The following is a 17,176-nucleotide window of genomic DNA, read 5'->3' as shown; positions in this document are numbered from 1 at the left end:
TTTAAATTGATTTTGGAGATAGAGGAAGGGAGAAAGAAACCTCAGTGTGAGAGAGAAACATTGATCAGTTGCCTTCGTACATATCTTGACTGGGATTGAACCTAAAACTTAGGTATGTGTCCTGACTAAGTGCCGGGAGCAGGTCCATCCTTGCTGTTTCAAGGGACCTGGCATATATGGCATACTGTTCTTAATATGTTTGCTCACCTTCTTGGCACTATGTGTTTTAACCAAGGTCACCTCTTTGAGAAAGGTTGTTTCCCCAGGTAGGGATTTTCCCCTGAAGTTAGGGAGGGAATAAAACCCCTTAACTAAGTGCCAGGTGGGTAATTAATCACTTTAACTACGAACAATCATGCTTAAGCTACATAATCTTTACTCCCTGGAATGGAGATAAGAAACGCCCTAACCTTTGGAATAGAGATTGATAGGATTGGAATCAACTGGTATAAATACAGATGTAACAAGACAACAGGAGACAGAACTTAGAAGACAGAACCTACACTGAACCTAGAGACAGAAGAACTTCGCTGGAGAGAACATGGCAAAAGATCCTGGACAGAAACTGGCCACAGAACCTAGAGACAGAACCTAGCAAGAGAACCTGGCTGAAGAACCTAGAGACAGAACCTGGCTACAGAACCTGGATAGAACATGGCAAGAGAACCTGACTAGAACCTGGTGACTGAACCTGGCTGGAGAACCTAGCGAGGGAACATGGCTACAGAACCTGGCTACAGAACCTGGATAGAACATGGCAAGAGAACCTGACTAGAATCTGGTGACTGAACCTGGCTGGAGAACCTGGACAGAACCTGGCTGGAGAACCTAGCGAGGGAACATGGCTACAGAACCTGGCTGGAGAACCTAGCAAGAGAACATGGACACAGAACCTGGCTGGAGATCCTAACCAGAACTTCGCTGGAGATCCAGACCAGAACTTGGCTGGAGATCCTGGCTAGAGATCCTGGCTAGGCTGCTGATCAAGTGAACGCTGTCTCCGTGTCATTCCTTCTTCGCCGACTCCGTCCACACCTTTGGGGACCCCTGGACCTGCTGGGGATGGACCCCAGCAACTAAGATTCAGACCCAAAACCTTTTGGTGCATGGGATGATGCTCCAACCAACTGAACCACCTGGCCAGGGATATCATACTCCTTTTAATTTCCAAGGTCTCTTCTTAACAATTGAGCAAAATTTAATTTAATTTACCACTAATAATCTAAACATTTCTAATGTAAATTTATCACACTCTCAAAAATTTTATTCACTTCATTTTTAATGTAATATGAATTTATTAATTACTTTACATTATTATAAAAGTACTACAGGCGTGGTGCATGAAATTTGTGCACGGGTGTGTGTGTGTGTGTGTGTGTGTGTGTGTGTGTGTCCCTCAGTCCAGCCTGCACCCTCTCCAATCTGGGACCCCTCAAGGGATGTCTAGTTGCTCATTTAGGCCCGATCCCACCGGGCAGCTGGACATCCCTCTCACAATCCTGGATTGCTTGATTATATAGGATAGTTCTATCCATAGATTTTTTTAGTTATAGACATTACTTATAGTAATATGGAGAGTTTTAGCTTACTTAGATCCCTTTTATTTTCTTACCTGCCAATATGACTATGTACTGATATTTTCGGTTATGTTTTCCTATTGTCTCATTTCAATATCAGAACACTAATAGGGTTGATTACTATTGAGCTATATATAATTCTAGGCCATATTTATATTTTCTTTTACAACCTTTACTTTTTTTGAATCTATTAAATGCTTCATTATTTTATCTACAAAAAAATTTAATGCCTGACTAAATCCTCTACCAATTTGGTTAAACATCTCTTAATACAAAATTTTACATGTCCAAACCTGGACCTGTAACCCTGTTGGAGTCCTCCAGTGGATCACTTTAAGGTGGCAGCACTTATATAGCTGTCATCCTAGGACTTTATGTGGTAAATGCTCTGCTTTCTTTCTTCTTGGATCCTGTCTTCTTCTTTTGTTTTTTGCCCTTGGTTCTGGATATATATTTCCCAGAAGCTCTCTGAAAATATATGACTAAGAAGTGCCTTTCTTTTTGAGTCTTTGCATAAATTAAAGTGTCCTAATTTTAGCCTCACAATTGGTTGATTATCTGGACAGAAATTCTCTATAGGTAACATTATTTTGACTCAACATTTAAAAGATATTGCTTATTACCTCCTATCTTATTTTTGTTTTTGAGAAATTTAATATGACTGGTTCTTCCGTTGTTCATCACCAGTTGTTTCTCTTTATCACTGGTATTTTAGTATTTTGATGTTGTGTCTTGCTGTGGATTTTTTTCTCAATAGCTCTGTTTTTCTCTGATGTTCCTTTTTGCATGGTGTCCTATTCTTGTTTCATATGAGCAATATGCAATATCATCTGTAGCTCCTTGAGTATATTATTTAAAGTTTTAGAACAATTTTATGCTTCCAGAATTGTTTTATCTTTCACCAATTTACTTTCATATTTTCCACCAGTGCAGTAGGATTTTCTTTGGTCTCTACCTTCATGTTAAAAGTTTTTCTCAATGTGCTATGTAGCTCTTCATTGACATTTTAGAGTGGTATGATAAATTCTGCATGTATTAGGACAGAGTTGGGACAATGACTTGCTGACTGACGTACTCAGCAGTTTGATGGCCAGCTATCTGATTAGGAAATCACAAATGTCAGAATTTAGATTTTCTCTCTGAGGTGATTTCCTTTTTTACTGGAGCATTCACCTGTTTTCTGCCTCAGGAAGTGTTTTGTAGCTTTATAAAGGAAGAGAACTAGGTGTTGCATGACTAAGTGTGTAGAATTTCCCTTATTCCTCTCTCTCTCTCTCTCTCTCTCTCTCTCTCTCTCTCTCAATATAAATATACATTTTATTGATTTCAGAGAGGAAGGGAGAAGGAGAGAGAGAAAAACATCAATGATGAGATTGAATCATTGATTGGCTGCCTCCTGTACACCCCCGACGGGGGATAGAGCCTGCAACCCTGGCATGTGCCCTGACCAGGAATTGAACAGGTTCATAGGTCGAGGCTCAACCACTGAGCAACACTGGCTGGGCTCCTCTTGGTTTTTTTTGTACAGTACCTCACCCTCAGCCAGCTCTGTGCCTTCAGAATCTTTTTATTTCATTTCAACAAAGTAATTATACCTCAGACCTCCAAACTATGTTGGGCATGAACAATTCTCCAACTACATAAGCTGATATGTGGGAACCTGGAGGTTAATTAATGATGTTGCAGATATTAATTTAATTTAATACTAATCCTCTCCTTGTTTTCACTTATCTGCCTTACCCTTTCCTCTGTTGGTGATGCAACTAGATTCTTGAGGAGTTTTTATGGAAAAAGTAGCCTATATCTTACCAGTACCCACCTGACATTAAGCATTCAGATTAAATAATTATTTTTTCTTGAGTTTTCTATTTTACCTTCTTTTTTCAATTTTATATATTATTGTTTGTGATTAAATATATTTTCTACTTTAAATTTTGTATTTTTTTTTCATTTCATGGGATTTTTCAAGAGAATGGAATAAGGATGGTATCTCTACAATGTTGTCTTGTCTTCATTCTATCAGATGTCAATACCAAGGGGAGACATTTAAAAACCACTTTAGATAACTCTGTACACTATCCTCATCCAGGTATGAGGCGATGGGCTGAGAATTTTGGTATTAAGAAAGAAATTCAATGCCCTAGCAGGTTTGGCTCGGTGGATAGAGCGTCGGCCTGCATAATTAAGGGTCCCAGGTTCGATTCCGGTCAAGGGCATGTACCTTGGTTGTGGGCACATTCCCCATAGGGGGTGTGCAGAAGGTAGCTGATTGATGTTTCTCTCTCATCGATGTTTCTAACTTTCTATTTCTCTACTTTCCTCTCTGTAAAAAATCTATAAAATATATTTTAAAAAAGTGAAAGAAATTCAAGTTTCAATTTCAGAGGCATGCTTGATATTGGTACCCTTCTGGAGTACTGGTAGAGGAATCATGATTTTCATGGCATATTTAGAACTGTTTATAGAGACTGGCAGAAAGAGGTTATAGTGTTTCAGGTGTGGGCTCCTCTATTTACTGGCCATTTCACTTTGGCTCAACATTTAAAATTATTTGAAGTTTTTATCAGGTGCACAAGGAGCACTGGTATAGTAAAGGTGACATTCATCCAGCATTTTCATTAATTACCTGTTAGTTGCCAAGTGACAGACTTCACAGTTTTATTAATTTTGGTCCAAATGAAATTTGCATATAAATTTGTTTTTCATTTGAATTTAAAGATTGATTAGTTGTTCTACATGTAACCTAACCTAAAAGGTAGTTTTAGTTTTCTTTTTCTGGGTCTGTTTTTTCTTTAAAAAAATTTATCAAAAAACTGACATAAATAAATACAAAATTATCTTTCAGTTACACATATTAAAATTTGATATTTGGTTAAATCAATTAAGAAGAGCAAGATATTACTGAATATCAAAAATTATCCAGTATGCCTGCACAATGCATTTGTTTTAGTTTATAAAGTTAGAAAATACTTTTTACAAGATTATTGCATCTATATATATAAAAGCCTAAGCAACCGTTATGACCAAACGACTTGAACAACTGGAACGACCAGTCGACCAGTCACTATGATGCACACTGACCACCAGGGGGCAGATGTTCAACATAGGAGCTTCCCCCTGGTGGTCAGTGGGTTCCCACAGCCAACCTCTTATGGCCGGCCAACCTCTCTGGGTCCCTCCCCATGGCTGGCCAACCTCCCGTGGTCCTTCCCCCCATTTCTCCCCCTGGCCAGCAGGCCCCGATAGGCCCAACCCTGATTGGGACTGGCGAGACAGCCCCAATCGGCCCTGATCGCCGGCCAGGCCTAGGGACCCCTCCCATGCATGAATTTGTGCACTGGGCCTCTAGTACTATAATAATGTAATTACATGTATTTACACTAATTATGCACTTATATATAATTATGCTAATTATAAAAATACATGACATTTGATAAAATATTACTTTGAAATTCATTCAATAAAAGCAGAATTAACTGGATGATAGAAACATGTGCCAATAAAATAATGAAGCAAGGAAAATGAAAAGTCTTAAATAAATGATTTCTACACTCTATTTTTTGCTCCAAAATTCTCTAATCCTAAAATTTAACAATAGAGCAGTGAGCTGTTTGCAATAGAATTTAAGTTGAGGAACTTACTTTTATTTAGGAAGATTTTTTTTTCTTTCTCACAGCTTCTGGAAATATTTCATGGAAGCAAATATTAGAGTTAACTATTCTAATCAAACTTAAATGTAAATATAAATGAGAGTGTACCAGTTTTTAGTCTCAACCAGTAGCAATGATTAGACTGTTAAAATTGGACATCTGGGAAGACAGGGAGGATATCCTCTCACATATTAGCCTTTCCCTGATAACCGGTCCACCTGTTTATCTCCACCTCAGATAGAAGCAAACTGCTTGGCTCTCAGGTGGCTAACATCACCCAACATATTTATATGTTTTCCAAGTTTCTTGAATAATATTTCATCCATTTTCAACATTTGGAGTTTAAAACAATAATGAAGAAAAGGAAAAGGCCATAATTCTATTGTTGATAGCTCAGGATATTCAGAGCCCATTTCTGTTCTGAGTTGTATTCTCTGAGGATACTCACAATGAAGAAGATTTATCAGCAACCAAGTTCAGAGTGTGGTCATTCAGGATAGAGCCACACCGCTAGGCCCAACTTATGTAGTCTAGTATTTAATATTATTTGAACAATTCATTACTATGAATTTACTATGTGAAAAGTAGAAGCTCTACCCTCAAAGACCTTCCAGGATAATATTGCCAAAAGAGGAAAAAAATCAACACCTACAATTATAAGAATCAGTATCAAGATCAAGATCAAGATCCATAAGGATGGTAAAATTAAATTGCTAAAAAACAAATTTTCTAAGTGTTGTGTTTTTTTTTTTTCCCTTCTAAATCATCTAAACAATGCAACACATTACCATTTGTAAAAGTTTACCTGTGCTGTAGTCATTTGCAGTTTGATACATAATCTCCTGCAAGGGTGAGGGTGATGGTGTTCCCAGTATTCATTAACAGATTTATAATTACTATTATTATTTGTTATCATTTCTAGGATACAGTTTTTAAATGAGAGCTTGTTCCAGAACGGAGAAAATTGTGTGCTTTGGACTAATTGTGTTGAAGGGAGAACATTTATATTACAGACAAAGGCAAATATGGGAGATAGAAAGCTAGTTGTGAAAAAAGTTTTGTGGGAACACCTTGATTATTGCATAAGTTAATTGAATACCTTTTTATTGACATTTGAATTAATTGACCTACTTTGAAAATGTATTTATTTAAACCCAAAAATCTAACTAAAAATGAGGGCTTGGGTCTTTGTCTCCCTGAGAAAAGTCTGGTGGGGTTATATACATTTTATATTCTTTTCACTTGAAGCTTAAAGGAAGGATATGGAAACTGATTTACACCTGAATGGAAGCAAGCCTTAAAAATAGCAGCATCGATGTGTGTTTAATCAGTATGTTTAAGAACTATTCTAATATCTGTTCATCAGATATTTGGAACAGCAGTTTGATAATCAAAATGCTAATCTGCAGAGACCATTTGTAATCTGGTTGTGCTTGTAATAAATATATCTTGAGGGATAATATGTATTCCTTATGTTGCTGTTATTTAGATGGAAAGAAAAGAGCCTCTAAATTCTCTTGTAAAACCAAAGAACCCATCTCCTCCTTGTTTGTATTCCTTTCTCATAAATCCTAGCAAACAGATGTGTACACTTGTTGTCAGCTGTATTTGTCACTGTACAGGCTGTCTCCTGCCAGCTTGTCAGCATGTTGTTAGGCATGATTCATTGTGTGCTGTCAGTCCTGTAGTTTCTTTACAAAGAAGCAAATCTGACTTCCGGGCCTAAATAAAAAAGTCATCAGGGTGGTAATCAGTGATGGACAGAACTTATCGAGTCCAATGGAGCTTGACGCCTTCTAGATCACCCTTTGGTGAGTCAGTGTTCCAAGCTTGAACAATATTGAATAAAAAGAAAAAAAAAACAGGCATTGAAGTATCTCTCAGATTTAAAAAAAGTAAAATAAATATATTGATATTCAGGGTACTCTTTAATAAAATGGTTAGACTTTGTAAATGTCTGTTATTACAGTGAAATTGAATCTCCTGGGGCTATCAGAATGCTGAACTACTGCCCAATTACCACATCATAAAATCGCTCACAGGAAATGATACATAGGACTGGAATAAATTGAGATTTCAAACTTTGTGTCACTTCGTAAATCTAGCTCAAGCTGAACTCATCAATATAATCCAGTTCACCTAATGAGGATGATTTATACTAGAGCAAAATCATGTTGACTCCAGAGGTGATGACAAAGGATGGGGTAGCAAGGCACTGGGGAGCAAAGATATGAAGCATACCTAAATCTCATTAATGCAGAAGTGATCTCATTATGACTTTTAGGCAGAGCAACCATTTAGTTAGAAATTTTCAATTACTTATTCAATAGCTTTTTAAAAAATTCTCTATAGCATCTAAAACTTTGTACTAATAGAGTTTTTAAAAATACAGGACAATGTGAAAAAAGATTGTTTTTTTTCTTCCTGTGATTTAAGCTGAAAGTGAAGCATCAATGATCAGTCATTGGAAGCTGACATTAGTTTTCTTGCATAAAGTAGTCTTTGCTAATTTAGAAGAAATAATTACTCTTAAAATAAATAAACAAAACTAAGTCATGATGAAGAGCTGCCACTTGCAAGAACACCTCTTTTATGTATACTATATATGTACACACATACATATGACAACTTTATTCGTAAATTTTTATCTTGCATTAATTTCCAAATAATTGTTATTTACTTTGTGACAGAGGCTATTCTAGGCGTTGAAGATTTAGTAAAAGACAATGCAGACACGTTTTCTTCCTCAAGAACTGACATCCTAACAAAAGGGAACATTTACATAATATTTATTATTTAAAATAATTTATTCATTTCATATATTTTTGCTATGTATATTGTATGTATGTGGGTATATGTTAGGTTATTTCTAGATTAAATATGCTTATTGTATTGAAAACTCAGAATAGTCATCTGCCCTGTAGCACTTAAGACATGTCACAGTACATACAATATATGTACCATGGAATTCCAACAGAAGGTGTTGATTTATATGGAATGGGTTTATAAAATAAGATCAGTGCCCTTTCAGATTTCAGGTTGGCCTTATTTCTATCAGGGTCTTATAAGCTAGTATTATATCTGTATTTTTATGTAGGGAAACCAACTCTATAAATAAGTATAGATTTTATTTTTTGAATCTGGCAAAGATTATAAGATGAGACTGTTTAATCTTTTCTCAGAACCAGCTCTTTCACTGAATTTCCCCTTCATTTACTTCCACACTCCAAACTGAAATCCTTCGGTACCTCCTGAGCTATTCTCTTGTTTTTTTCTGCTTTACTACCCATTGCCACCATGATGAGTAGAGTCATCGTCTCTGAGGTTTCATCTAGTTCATCCAGACCAGCAGAGGCTTGGTTCTTGTGGATGTGATAATGAGTGATGTTGAAGCTTAACTGTAAACAGCTCCACTTATAAGGTACCCTCAACACTTATATGACCCTTTTCCAACTCTGCACAGGGTTTATTGCTAAAACTTTATTATATTCTGTTAAAATCTGTTTTCTTGTAACTTCTATCCGTTTTACTCAGATCTGTTCAATTAAAACCTCTCAGAATAGGTATAAATCATTTTCCTCTGATGATCTCCATTTAGAAAGCCACATGTTTTTTATCTTTCTTAGTACTTATCATAATTAGCAACTAAGCAATTACATGAGAAGTTATTGATCTAATGTCTATCTCCTCCAGTTTGATGTCTTCTTCACCACTTTATCATCATTAGCACCATGCCTGGTACATAGGTATCCAGTTAAATGGATATGTGTGAATGACTTAATAGTTTAAGAGTATTGTGCCCTATGTCTTAGGTAGGGTAAGCCAGAAGCAGTCTTTGAAATGTAGGTGTGTTTGCAAGTGATTTATTAAGGGAATAATCCAGCGGAAAATGATAAGAGTGAGAGAAGTTGGACAGGGTGGTAGGAAGCAAATTAAGGGTGAGATTTGAGGAAGGTCGGGAAAGCTTCCTACAGTGCATCTCTACAGTAAGTCATGTTAGGAGTAATCCATCACAAAGCGAGAGAGCTGAGTTAGCATGACTTTGCTGTGTCAGTAATTGGTTAAGAGCCAACACACTTGGGGGCAATAGATTTCCAGGCAAGTCCATTCCTCTGTGCATAGTGAGCAAAGGGCAACTTGGGTCCAGTAGTTTGAGGTCCATTGGCTGAAGGCAAGCCACAGGTGTTGGTTGTTCAAGCAACAGCATGAAGAAATTGAGGGGTAGGAGTGGACAAAAAAAAATAATCTGAGGGGATCTAAGTCAAGTATCAGTATTATTATACTAGAGGCCCAGTGCACAAAATTCGTGCATGGGTACGGTCCCTAGGCCTGGCTGATGATCAGGGCCGATCTGTGGAGTGACCAGCAGGGTGATCAGGGGGCCCCTGCTTGCTGGCACCTGCCTTGGCCAGCCTGGTGCCGCCCGCTCACTGGCCCCACCCCCTGCTACTACCGCCAGTTGCCTTCCTCTGCGTGGCAACTGGCAGGGCCATTGGGGGGCCCCTGCTTGCACCCACTTTGTCTGACCTGGGGCCTGCAGCCTGGGAGCAGCTCCTGCGTTGAGCATCTGCCCCCTGGTGGTCAGTGCTCATCATAGCAACTGGTCGTTCTTCTGGTCCTTCAGTTTACATATTAGGCCTTTGTTGTATAGGATCTGCTCTTGAATAGTTTTCATGGGCTGTACATTCTAGTTTTCTTAACTGTTTCACATCACGTGTTTACTTCACACTACACACCCTCCTCTGCAGGAACTTCAGTTCGTTAGAGTGTAATTTTTAATCAAAATGAAACACAGCCCTGGCTGGTGTCTCTCAGTGGTTAGAGCATTGGCCGCTCACTAAGGGATCTTGGGTTCGATTCCTGGTCAAGGGCATGTACCTGGGTTGCAGGCTTGGTCCTTGGCCCTGGTCAGGTCTTATGTGGGAGGCAACCAATTGATGTGTCTCTTTCACATTGATTCTTTCTCTCTCTCTCTCTTTCTCTCTCTATCTCTCTCTTTCTCTCTCTCCCTCCCCCTCTCCCTCTCTTTCATTCTCTCCCCTCCCTTCCACTTTGTAAAAAGCAATGGGAAAAATATCCTCAGGTGAGGATAAGAACGAAAGGAAGGAAGGAAGGAAAGGAAGGAAAGGAAGGAAAAGAAAGGAAAGAAGGGAAGGAAAGAAAAAGAAAAGAAAGAAAGGAAGAAAGGAAAAAAAGAAGAAAGAAAGGAAGGAAGGAAGGAAAGCAGCAGTTAATATGAATTGTGTCTGATCTGATAAAATTCTAGGCAAAAACCTGGTAATCTGGATCTCAAAAATTGCTTCATTCAAACTTAATATAGATGAAAATTCAAATTTTGGCTTTTTTCCTGGAAGATAAGTCACACCGGCATAGAGTTCTGAGATAAAGACTTAATACTGATGCTCAAAGCAAAACAGAGGGAAAAACTAAGGGCATCGAAATGCACTATAAAAATTTTGTAACAAGAATCCTGAGCCGAAACCGGTTTGGCTCAGTGGATAGAGCGTCGGCCTGTGGACTGAAAGGTCCCAGGTTCGATTCCGGTCAAGGGCATGTACCTGGGTTGCGGGCACATCCCCAGTGGGAGATGTGCAGGAGGCAGCTGATCGATGTTTCTCTCTCATCGATGTTTCTCTCTATCTCTCTCCCTTCCTCTCTGTAAAAAATCAATAAAATGTATTTAAAAAAAAAAAAAAAAGAATCCTGAGATGCTGGGGAATAGGACTCAAAAAAAGAAAAACTGGGAAACAAATGGTCTGACAAGCCATTTTAACTCCCATGATTACAAGGTTCACATAAATGAAGTTTTGATCTACCTTCCCAAGACTGCTTGTGGTACATTTTAAAATAAATCCCGAAACCGAAAACAAATAAAACCACAGTTGCTACTAATTTGCTGCTTTCAAAAAATGTTAAACATGGCAGTTCCAAATAAAGGCTAATACATCACTTCAGACAATATACAGTGTGATTGAGTTCTACCTAAAACTTTCCCGATTCCTTTTCTGTCATTCTTCAGACTGTGACGCCAAATGTTTCAATGACTAAAGAAGGCCAAGTGATAAGGGAAACGTTGCAGAGGATTTTGAGGGCGGGTAGGTGTAAGGATTTAGAGCTGCTTGTTCCCAACATCAAATCTACCTTTCTAGGTGTATTTCTGGATTTTAATTTAGGAGTCTGACTGGTACTTGAAAAAAAAAAAAAAAGAAAGAAAGAAAGACAGATGTGAAAAGATAATGCAAGTAGCTCTCTAAACTTTTTATTCTCCCCTGAGGCAGAAAAATTATTTCAGGATTACATAATCTTTAGAGCAGAAGATTCAGAGAATGACTTCTATTTTGCTTTCTTTTTCTTGACATTGTGACTACAATGGAGACACATTCTGAACTAAGGAAACAAAAGTCTACTTATTGATGATTAATGAAATATGACCCCAGACATATTTAGTGAAGCTCCTTTGAGTAGCAATGCATTTGCATGGCTATGTATGATTTTTGTTTTAAAAAAATTAAAATTTTCCACTAAAAATATTATTTACTAATTGTCAAGTGTCAGGTGAATTAATTATATCTTGTAAAATGTATAATCTTATTTCTTTCTTAAACAAACTTTATATTAACTTACATTTGCCTGACACAATTCTGAGCATTTTACATGTTAATTTATGAAATGTTTATATTGAATGTTCATAAAGCAGTTCAGCAACTGGCCCTGGTCCCACATCTAGTAGGTGTTGAAGCTAGGATTTGAATTTGAGCAGTCCGGTAACAGAGTTGTTGTTCTTAATGATTATACTATATTCTTTATATTTAAAACATCCCCAATAAATATGCCACATTATCAGTCATTTCAGGCTAGCAGTAATTACTCCTTCTTTGCTTGCTTCTTTTGCCCAGTGACAACTAATGTTTAAATGTAGTTCTCTAGACTCAAAAATAAGTTGCAAATGAGAAATATGTGGAAATATTGCAGGAAACAATTTTTGAAGGTAAAAAAGAAAAAAAAAAAAGGCCCTCTAGCTGATTTAGCTTAAACTTATTTTAGAGATCAAAAAGATGTCCCAAGAGATGAAATGACAGTTTTATTAACAGGGCAGGCTCTAAAAACTGAGTCTCTTGGTTTCGTGGAGGCTGCTGTGTTTTATTCCTTCTCAAAAAACACAGCAAATCAGAAACAGAAACAGAAACCAAAATAAACAGTTCAAATTATAATTTAATCCCTACTGGCTTCCTTTTCAAATTGCCCTCTTTATTCCTGAATGCTACTATCTAGGTTAGCCCATGATTTCCTCCCCATTTCCAAGTCGGAAATGGAGTTGGTAATCCTAGCCTCTCACATATTTACTTATTTTCCCCAGTATTTGAGGTGCGTTATGAAGAAGATTTGACATATGGTATAGGCATCCACTTTCAGGTAGGGTAGTGTAGCCTCTGAAAACTCGACAATTCCATTGAGAACAAAAGGAAAAGCTGTGGGAAACTTTTAAAAGATTAATGACATCAAAGACATGCTCAGGGTTACTGCTGGAGGTCATGAAGTGAGGGTACTATAAAATGTTGGCATGTTCATGGGGCTCCAGAGACAAAATTGGTGACTTAGGTGGCTCAAACCAATGGTAGCATTTTGCCCTTAATGCACTTGTCTCATTTTGAATTTGCATGAAATAGGAACTTAGAAAATTTAGCCACTAAATATTTGGATAGCAGAATAGAAGATAAAGTGCTGGAAAGGTAAAGTCACTATAGTGAAAAGACCCCACAGAAGGGGAGAAAATATTTGCAATACATATAAGTGACAAAATACTTGTACCAAAGTATATATTAAGTACTTTTACCAACCTATACATTAACCACTTGCCAATCAAAAGTAAAAGAGAAACAACACAAAAGTTAATAGATCACAAAAAGAGAATATCCAAAGGCAAATAACAATTTGAAAGCACAAGTCAATGCTACTATACTTCACCAGAATGATTGAAATGGAAGAAGATATCAAGAATTAGAAGCTATATGAAGCCATTGAGACACTCACTATTGCTGTGTGGAGTGTAAATTAGCACAACTAAATGGAAAGACTTTGGTATCTAATAAACCTCTTGAGAATGGCTGTTTATTTAGTAAAATGTATTGCCCTATACATATATGTTTTATACTATTCTCAGTCTGTTTTATACTTCAATGAAAATTTCACAAAATATGAAGTAGGAAATGGGGAAAGGAGGATAAAAATATAGAGCTATAAACCTGTATTATATATTACCTATTCATAGAGCCATTGCTATATATAAGAATAAATTACTTGTTTTGGGGGATTCCTGCCCATATTTTGAGTACAAATGTTAACGTAAAAAACCATTGAAACCTGTAAAGAATTTTTGTGAGTTTATTTGAGCCAAACTGTCGACATATGCCGGGAAGCAGAACCTCAATGAATTGAGATAGTGCTCCGGAGAATGGCAGGGTTACATTCGTATTTATACATGAAATTCATTGGTGACAGATTTAAGGAGGTGGGATTAAGCGAAGCGGGGGGGGGGGGGGGGGGGACCTCTGTGATAGGATAAAAAGTAAAATGATGGACACATACTTAGGTGGATGCAGGATCAATCAACATGATAATGAAGGAATTTGTAGTATCTGCCCTGGTGCCCAGAACATTTGGTTATGCCCCAGGGGTTCCAGAAAAAGGGAAGTTACAAGTTACCCAGACACTTCAAAGGAATGTTATCTTAGAGGCAAAAAGGCAAATGGGCTCAGTAAGGATCAAAGTTGATCTTGTCAGTGAAGATACTGGCCTAGGACATAACTGCCCACCATAACTGCTTTTAGTCAAAGTTTAATTTCAGACCATCCTTTGTGGTCATTTTAGGTCTCTGAGTCTGCTAGGCTGCCACGCAGGCCTTCCCTGAGCTTGTCAGGTCAGCGTGTGGTCCCTTTCGTCCACACAAACATGAGCATAACCTATTGGATTACAACTATTTAAGCTAAATTCATTATTATTGTTGCTAAAATGTCACTATCATATGTATTGATTTTGATTTAAAATATGTCCTGCAATTTGACACTGATTGAAAACAATTTTAATCAAGACTGCAAATATCTCTTTAAAAGTCAGCTTGCCTGAGCAGAGTAGACCTTTGGCATATGTGGGTTTAACATTGATAGTTACAATCACTAGGAATATTTCCTGAAAACCAATGGCACATACTGATTTGTAATTTTGTTGAGGCACAGATTTACTTATTTTATTTATTTTTTTAATATATTTTATTGATTTTTCACAGAGAGGAAGGGAGAGAGACAGAGAGCTAGAGACATCGATGAGAGAGATACATCGATCAGCTGCCTCGTGCACATCTCCTACTGGGGATGTGCCCGCAACCCAGGTACATGCCCTTGGCTGGAATCGAACCTGGGACCTCCCAGTCTGCAGGCCGATGCTCTATCCACTGAGCCAAACCGGTTTCGGAGAGGCACAGATTTAAACCCTCCTGGCCTACTGTGCCAGTTACTCAGCCAGAGAGTGTGACTCTCGGAGTGTGTGTTATCTCCTTAATGTTCTCAGCTTGATAGCGCAGGGTGGTTTTGTGAGTACTCAAACTCTCCCAATCACATGTAAATCATTTATAAACTTTTCTCATTGCAATATCACAGTTTGTAATGATATACTTAGTGAATTAGTTGATTAATGCCTATCTTCCCCATTAACTTCCATGAAGACAGGCATAATATATTTTATTTTTAATTGACTATTTTATCATTAATGCCTAACAGAATGTCTGGTTCATTGATTCATGAATAGGTGAATTATGTGCCAAAGAGCAATTCTCAAATTTAGGGCTTCTCAAAATTTCAGCATATATTGATTGGAAAAAAAATAAGTCAATTTTAGATATGCAGAAAGATCTACTACTGGTTGGGTAGTATGACAGCAGTAAAGACAAAGAGGTAGTAGGCGCCTTTCCTTCCTTTGCCTACTAACGCAGAACATTTCTGAAGAGTTCATAAAGAGATCGAGACAAAAATAGGATTCATCAAATCTTTCAATGTATATGATGTGTTTGGCACTCTTTTTTGTTCCAATAACTTAAAAGAAAATTTAGTATGTAATATATAAGACTAAATTTTTAATGTGCTGACACAATACAGAATTAGTTAGTATATAATATCTCTCACTTGTCTACATACATCTCTGTGACCTTCACTACTGATTCTTGGTTAACCTGGAACCAGTTGGGTGAGATCTCCAAGATAACTTGTCTGGTTGTTTGACATATAAAGAACTGCCTTTATATTGGAGGTCTTATTGAACTTCTCATTTCCAGAGTAATTTATCTCAGAGTATGTATGGTACCTAACCAGCAGCCTCAGCATGACCAGGGAATTTCTTTGTGTTTTTTTTTTTTATATTTTATTGATTTTTTACAGAGAGGAAAGGAGAGGGATAGAGAGTTAGAAACATCGACGAGAGAGAAACATCAATCAGCTGCCTCCTGCACACTCCCTAGTGGGTATGTGCCCGCAACCAAGGTACATGCCCTTGACTGGAATCGAACCTAGGACCCTTGAGTCCGCAGGCCGACATTCTATCCACTGAGCCAAACCAGTTAGGACCAGGGAATTTCTTAGAAATATAAATGAAATTCATGGTCCCCTGGAACTGTGGTGATAGGACCCAGCAACTTTATGTTTTAACAGGACTCCTGGGTGAGAGAACTATTGACCTAAAGAAGTTTGGATCTATGAATTCCTTCCAGATAATGATTGTAAATTTGATTTTAATAGATGCTGTAAGAAGAAAAAATGTAAACAGTAGCCATTCTATATAGATAGCGTGATTTTATTTGGGGAGTATTTATTGCCCCACAAAGGGCTTTACTGATGTGGTATAGCAATAAGCTGCCATTGTAATCTTCTCTTGACTTTCTTGAGTCATAGCCTGTCCCTGTGGTTCAAGTCTGGAGGATGACTTCTTAATCTCGATCTAAAATAACCAATTAGAAGCTACTGCAGTGGATCACACCTGCAACTATGATCAACTTCATTAAAGATCCCCATGACCAGGCCATACCCTATGTCATTCAGAATCTTAGGAGCTTGCGGTAGAAGGGGAAAGGGGAGTTGAGGGGTGGTGAATGTTAAAGCTCTCTAGGCAGTTTTAATATGTGGCTGAGTTGAGGACCAGGGAACTGGAACAATGGTTCTCAAACTGAGGTTCCTGTCAGCAGTATCAATATTGTGTAAGAGAAGGTTAAAAATGCGAATTATCAAATCCCACCAAATGCAAGTTCTTATACCCACCAACCTTCTGAATCTAAAACTCCAAGGGCAACCCCGTCTCACTCTCCCCTGCAGAGCTTTAACAAGCCCTTTGAGTGATGCTGAGGCTCTCTAAAGCAGGGGTCCTCAAACTACGGCCCGCGGGCCACATGCGCCCACCGAAAACATTTATCCGGCCTGCCGGGTGTTTTTGCCTCCGCTGCCTGTCCTGCTTAGCAGCCGACTCGTCCTGGGCCCGCAGTGCACATGTGTGGAATGTCTGAGGGACAGTGAACTGGCCTCCTGTTTAAAAAGTTTGACGACCTCTGCCTAAAGTTTGAGAATCACTGAATTACAATATCTCCATTTTATGCTCAGCATGAAATAAACTATGAGATGGTAAAGGTATACTAGAAGGACTTAAGCCCTGTAAGGTAAACCATCTAAGTATTTCCGAGACAAATAAAGATCTCAGATATGAACTCTTTATCACTGTCACTGTCAGTAATTTACAGTCATTGCATTGCACTCACTTCTCATCAAATGCTTGTTGACACAAAAGCCTCCCTAGAGGTGAACTCTTCGGGAAAGTTACTTCACAGAGGAGCTGCACTGGAAAGTACTGATCCGAAGTCTCACTGCTAGAGAAAAACTGGTTGCTGAAGGAGAACATGCTATTTATAGTTATGCG

This window comes from Myotis nattereri (genome assembly GCF_964212035.1).
Source record: "Myotis nattereri genome assembly, chromosome: 12".
NCBI lineage: Eukaryota > Metazoa > Chordata > Mammalia > Chiroptera > Vespertilionidae > Myotis > Myotis nattereri.
The sequence above is the reverse complement of the archived record's forward strand: the minus strand, read 5'-3'. Positions refer to the sequence as shown.